This window comes from Myotis yumanensis, unplaced genomic scaffold, assembly GCF_028538775.1.
Source record: "Myotis yumanensis isolate MYYU_CA2020_CCGP unplaced genomic scaffold, mMyoYum1.0.hap1 SCAF_4, whole genome shotgun sequence".
Lineage (NCBI taxonomy): Eukaryota > Metazoa > Chordata > Mammalia > Chiroptera > Vespertilionidae > Myotis > Myotis yumanensis.
This window is the reverse complement of record NW_027223755.1, coordinates 57,209,943-57,217,225: the sequence shown is the minus strand read 5'-3', so window position 1 is coordinate 57,217,225 and position 7,283 is coordinate 57,209,943. Positions and strand designations below refer to the sequence as shown.

The window sequence follows — 7,283 nt, the reverse complement described above, 5'->3', positions numbered from 1 at the left end:
TAAGCTGTACCATGCATTAGGAAAACATTCTACTGGAAAAAATAGTAAATGACTTTCCTAGCCACATGCCTTCTGTTTAACTAATGACCCGTTCAGAGGCGCCCTGATCAGTTCTTGCTTCTCCAGGCATATAGATGATGTAATGCATGGATGGGAGCTATACTTACAGCACTCTTTTTTTTTTTCTTCTCTCCAGTGATTTACAGAAAGTCACCTTTTCAACTTGTCTGCAAAATATTTTATTAATGAGGCTCTCTGAAGTCAAATTATAATCTGTATTAAATGAAAAAGTCCAACAATGTCTATTATTTCCCCCTCTGTATTAGAAAGAGTTTATTTTCTGGTTTGCTGATTTCTCTGTTATTTTGTCCTAGGATACTCACGCTGTTCGAATACAATAACTAAAAAGTAAGTTAGAATTACTGCCTGTGAATGAATAAGTACCTCTTTTGGTGAATCACGCATTCAAATATATACCGCCATTTTAGAACATAGAAATGACTTTTTAAATGAAAATTATAACTGATCATAGTAAATCATATGGGTTTTTTTGTAGTGGTGGTAAGAGGGAAAAATCTTAAAATGCAGTAATGTCTAACTAGAGAGGGTATTATATTTCTGGAGTTAAATGCTGCAAACTAGAGACAATTGAAAGGCTATATAAATAATTACACTTGCTCACAGACCTATTCTTATAAAATCTAATTTTGAATATTAAACAAAATAATGTAACATCTATCATATTTATCTATGTTTTTCGGGGAGGAGGATTATTTGTTGTATGCTCGTCCACAACAGCCCTAAGAAGCTACAAAAGTAAAAGCTGTATCAAGGACATTTCTCCTGCTCACTTATCTTTCTTATGTATTCACCTGTTTCTGAAAAAACTTCATTAATAACCTCTCTGTTCCATCAAAGAACCCTTTTCATGATCTTCCTAATGTAAAACAGCATCCTTTCTCTATCACGTTGTCTTGCTTTATTTTTCTGCCTACCACTTATCATTATCTGATATTATATATTTAAAATTTTATTTGTTTATTATTTGATCTCCACTAGAAGGTAAGTTATATGAGACTAACAGTTTTTTCTGTCATGGTCACCACTGGATGTCCTGTTCCTATATATATGGGATTTTGAATGAATAAAACCAATGTGTTACTTTTAACACCAGGAGAAAATAAACACCAAAAACACAGCTGAAACTTGTAAAGAGAGCTAGAAACAAGGAAGAGAAAAAAGCAGGGGCTATTAATAGAAGCCACGCAGTGAGAATGTGGTTCACCAGGACCTGCTCTACAGACAAACACAGCAGCCTCACCACTGAAGAAGGAACCATGGGCCACACAGATGCCAAGCCACCCTGCAGATTTCCTCAGCCTCTGCTCCACAGGTATGCGCATTCACTGGTGCCAGCCTCCTAAGTCCCCACCCACTTCCTCTTCCCTGCACCCTTGGGAGCCCCAGAAACCACCCTGGCAGCTAGCTGAGACCTCTGTGGCTGCACCAGTGTAAGAAGCCACCTAGAACCCCCACGGTCATGTGCACACTCCGGGCTAGCCCCCAAGCTGTGCACTTGCATGCCTCTGGCATGGCCCTCTTCGCTGGCCGCCTCTGCATTGCACAGGCACAGGGGAGACGGTGCAGCCACGGGGAAGCAGGCCAAAAGCCAAAAACCCCACAGCTGCTGTGGCCCCAGATCAGGCCCTGTCTTCTGTCACTGGCATATACCACTGCACTCAAATGTAGCCACCCCAACTCTCAGCTGTGCACCTGCATACCCCAGCCCAACCGAACCCTGACACACATCAGCCTGCACTGCAGTGGGCACACATGGGGGAGATTACATAGCCCAAGAGGATTGTGCTTAGTGAAGTAAGTCACACAGAGAGGCAAGTACTGTATGATTTCACTGACAAGTAGAATCTAAAGAGTTGAATGCATAGGAACAGGGTGGAGTGGTGGCCACTGGGGGATGGCGGGTAGAGAAGTGGGGAGTTATTGCTTAAAGGCACAAACTTCCAGTTATAATATGAGGATCTACTCTATAGTATAGTGATTATGGTTAATAATACTATATTATAAACTGACAAGTCTAGAAGGGAGATTTTAAATGTTCTCATCACAAAAAAAGAAAATACTAATTGTGTGACATGATGAAGGTGTTAGTTAACAAAATTGGGTACTCATTTTGCAATATATGTGTATCAATTCAATATATATACCTCAAATTTATACAATGTTATATGTGTAATTACACCTCAATGAAACTGAAAAAAAAGTGAAAATATAGCTTTTTCAGGGAAAAATAATACATGCATATTATTATAAATTCAAACAATGTAGAAATTTACAGAGAAAAATCTAATTATGTGGGGATTTCCACCCTGAATATATTTACATAATCTTTTACAATATGTCTACAATCACAGATGTAGACACAGGTTTTTCGATGAGAAAGGAGTACTATCTGCAAGTGGAAAATGAGGAGAATGTCAAATTCATGTCTCAACAGTGAGAAAAGTGGGTTGTAGGATATTGCAGTCCTCCACCTAAAAGGAAAAACAATGGTTTAAAGCAGTGATTCTCAAGCTTGGCTGCACATTAAAATCACCTGAGAATCTTTTTAAAATCCTGATTTCTGGGCCTCATCCTCCGGAAATTCTGTTTCTTTGTTATGGGGTGGGGCCACAACATTAGTAACAAAGAAACAGAATTTCCAGAGGATGAGGCCCAAAAATCAGGATTTTAAAAAGATTCCCAGGTTATTCTAATGTGCGGCCAAGGTTGAGAACCACTGGTTTAAAGGGACAGGCATTGTATGTTAAGGAAACAAGTGAAGATAACTCTCTTTGTTAGACTGTGATCATGATTATATGAATGCTAGTTCATCATAGACTGTAGATTTCAGAAGACATAGAATACTGTTCAGAAACTGGAAAGCTGAAAAAGGATGTGTGTGGTAAAGAGAATATAAAACTGGGTCAGCTGAGAATATGGGAGAAGAGACGATCAGAAGGGTTCCATCTTGGTCATCAACGAGGAACTTGAGATATGGCAGATGTGGCTACTGCAAGGCTGGCAGGAAATTCATCTCTGTAACCTGTTCATAAATCGGTGGACCTGTGGGTCTGTTGGGATCAGCTGCCAGGGTGGTCCTTGTTCCTTCTCTCGTTCACTCAAAATAAGCTTTGAGCACCTACTCTGTGCCAGGAATGATGTGAGTATGTAGGGTATGAACTGATAATCAAGGGGATCATTGTCCCTAACCTCAGCTTGAATATAATGGCAAAATAGGATGTGTTTACAAATGCCACTGAAAGCCTGCGAGTGGACTAGCACACAGCAGTCTGTTCCCTAGTAGACAATTTTCATAAAAGCAGTCCAGTGAATTGGGGACCCAGGGAAGGAACAATGCCATCAGATCACAGTTTTAGATAAAGGAATAAAAAAGCCCAATATCTCCAAACCAACTCAACGTAATCTGGGCTCATTCCTTTATACAGACATTAGCATTTTTAGAATTTTTAGCAAACACACTCAGAGGTGCACATGCCTTAAAAATTTGAGAAAGGTAAGATACCAAGTTACACGCATTACAAACTTCAATCTTTTATGTATGATTATTGAATACTATTTAATATACAAAATACCTTTAATGTAACATGTTATCACACATCCTCATATTTCAGACATGTCACCATTATTTCAGGCATATGTAAGAAAAAAAAGTCATGGATGTTTTGACTTGTGATTCTTTTCACGAAGACATAAAGCGTGACTTTGCAAAACTATAGCAATCCATCATATCTGACACAAACAGCAATATGTGTACACAGAGAAGTTGCTCAAGTGCTTCAATACACCTGTTCAACCCAGAGACCCCTAACAACCATCCATGGAAAATTTTCCTTATCAGATACTATCTTATTTCTGAAGGTTTCCTTTCTTTCAACGATAAAATTATAATACCCTCTCTAAAAGAATATTCAACAATTTCATACATTTATAGTTTCATCTTAATAGTTTATTCTAAATATTTTTGAAATAGCCTGTTGGACTGAAGACCTGAGATTCTTAAACTTTTACCGACATGGTTTATAACATAACATAAATCCATAGGTAGTATACAGTTTTTTCACGTTTAGGAGCTGATGGGCTGTGGTTGAATGATAGTTATTCCTACACTAAGAAAATGTGATATGCTTGGCAGTGAGGAGGATGAAAAGCTTTTGAGTTTATTCCAGGACAGCTCTTTTACAAGCAGTTAGGTTCCAAGCGTTAGGAACATGTCTGTGAGAACAGGCACCACGGGGGGACAGAGGAATTGCAGATGGAGAATGGCAGGTACATTTTATCATCGCAGAATGAGGTCAATTGTTCACCTTTGTGGACGTCTGACCCTGTGGCATAAACTTGCAAGTGGTCCCTGGGAAAGGCTATCAGCTGGCTCACCATAGGCTGCGTAAATTAGAAACACACTCTTCAGACAGATGAGGATGAGAGTAAACCAGTAGAGAGCTCTTGTTGTTTGTTTGTTTGTTTGTTTTAAATCAAATTTCTGATTACTACTTTCTTAGGAGCTTGCCTTTAGGTAATTTGTTTAGAATCAACAGAAAATTTCTCTTCGAGCGGAACTGATTTAGATTCACTACCTGGACAGATGGCTGTTTTTCACCTGCTAGTGGTTATGCAGGCTCGGAATAAGCCATCATTATAGGGGCCTTTACTGGGCAAAGAGGGTCATTCTTCAATCCACTTGCACATCCTTTAAAAAACTGTCTTTATTCCTAAACTGAAAGTGTGACTTTAGATATAATAATTCCCGCAGAAAAGAAATTCTGGAAAGAATTCTAGTCAAGGGGAAGATCGAGGTCTTAAAACATCCTTTCAGTCTTTTTCCATAACATTTAATTTTCCAAATAATTACATTATATACTTTTCTCTTTAAAAATATATTGCTGCCATTCAGTAGATCTCCTGAATATTTTCTGAATCACTGTGCATAAAATTATGATATAGAATGGCTTAATTATAAAATTATGTAAAGAAATGATTTAGACCCTAGTCAAAAGTACTAAAATCATATATAAAAATGTCTCATGTGTAACAATTTCCTGGATGCAGAAAAATTCCCTTTCCCAGAAGTTCTATTCATTATTCAGAAGTTCTATCCATTATTAACTTCCCTCCAGCCTTCAACAAGGAAGTAGATACTTACAATCCACTTAACATTTCAAATTAATTAAAATATTAAAAGCTGGCTAATTTCTGGAGTGTATGCTGATTGTTTATGGAACAAAATATGCAAACTACTTTGCTAAAATGGTTTTGTTTGTATTACACATCTTCGTGGTTCATTTACCCCATTTTTCATGTCAGCATCACACTTCCTTTCTTGCTCATACTGTGCCCACCATCTGAATGGTCAGAGTGAAGAGAATGCAGGGCAGTGGGCCAAGCTTTAGAAAATGACTTCATCTTCTACTTACCCAATTCTTCTAAAGCAGGGAAGCATCCAGATGGTCATCAATAACTGAGACAGCCACTGCCTCCCTTACAGAGCCTAATGTGTATGAGCTGAATCAGAAGCAAATTTCCCTCTCAGCCCAACTTTAGCATTTTTCTTTAAGAATCCTTCTGGTCGGCTTGTCGCAGCACATGCAAATCATAAAAATCTGAAGCTATCTAATATTAAAAGAATAGTGACTACTTAAGAAAACTCATGTTTAAATGTAATCCCCCAGAAGACCGTATTAGTTATACCCCAGTGACTTTCTATTCTTAGGAAATAATATTATTTTTTCAATTAGACCTCATCAGAAAAAAGCTAGAAGATGCTTAAAGACATAAATTTGGGGGAAATGTGGTGAAAATAAATTCTTCCTTTGTTAAATAAGCATGAGCCATTTTTAGGCTAATGTTTGTCTCTGTATATCAGACTTACTACACAATTAATAATGGTGCTAATAGGTATAAAACACCTATTATGTGTCAAGAATATGATTATATCATTAAATCCTTCTACCCAGCCAATATGTCAAGCAATGATACATGTAATGAAACGAGATTCAGAGAACTTAAGTGACTTGTCCAAGGCTTCGCATCAAGTAAGTGGCAGAGACAGGATTGAAGCCCACAGAAGTCTGAGGTCAGACTGCACTCAATCATTATAGCACAATTCTCTCAGTGCCTTAATGGGAGAAAAAACCCTTCTGTTGGCACAAATCTAACTAGAAAACAGCTAGTAATACCAAGAGAAAGAGAAAATATTTTTAGGGTGTAAACCCAACCCCAAGTTGCCACTTCCATATCCAGGAACAGCTGGTAACTCATCTTTGAATATATATATGAAGTTTGGTTGCTTAGGTGGCAGCCATGGAGGGACAAGATGACCCTGTGCAGGGGCAAATTCACCAGGACTTGGTGAACCTGGAGTACATTGAGGTCATCACCAACAACATCAAGAAAATCATTCTATATGGCTTGTCACTCAAGACTCCCAACACTAAATGAGAAATTGAAAGCCCTTGAATGGAGAATAGAGGGCATTGAAGCACATGTGACAAAGGGGGAGACCCTCGCCTAGAACTGTGCAAGCTGCTGCTGGGAAGGAAGTTGCTTTCCAGAACACACACCTACGTGGGAAAGGTCCCAGCAGCTTTCGACTCCGTTTCTCCTTAAAGAGCTACAGGGCCTATTTCTGTTTTTCTTTCTTCAAAAATGTGGCCTTTGGGCTCTTCCATGTATGTCTGGCAGTGGGATTTGACATTTGGCGAGAAGTCCAGGGGAACTCGTGAAAACATTAGGCATTTTACCTTTTCAGTGACATTTTGTAGAACTACTTGTCAATGTATTTGAGGCACTCAGAGACAAAAGCCTGGGACTCTTTGTTAAAGTCTGTCCCACCTCTCTCTTTCTCGCTCTCTCTCAGACTTGCCTTACAGCTGCCATTGCCTCTGCATTAATTCTATAAGCAGTCTTTGTCTCCTCCCCACCTTTGTTGAGGGATAGAAGACTGTCCCAGCTGAGAAACTCATGCCCTGGCAAGGTGGCTGCCAGAGAATGTTGTTGCTAACCCACCAATTTATTGTCCTTCTGGGGAGGTCAAGGCCAGGCCCCCACTTGGCTTGGAGAGATATTTCCTTCAGTCTCTTGGGATGTCTGTCTCTCATATTTCCATAGTAAATTCCTCAACTTGAAACTAAGAAAGGGGGGGCGGAGAGAGAGAAAGAGAGAGAGAGAGAGAGAGAGAGAGAGAGAGAGAGAGAAAGAGAAAGTAA

General features: G+C 39.0%; 1 pseudogene; it reads left to right on the top strand.

Annotated features, from left to right (window-relative positions):
• Positions 1–6,366: 6,366 nt before the first annotated feature.
• LOC139009430 (probable protein BRICK1 pseudogene) lies at positions 6,367–6,589 on the top strand (annotated as a pseudogene).
• Positions 6,590–7,283: the final 694 nt, after the last annotated feature.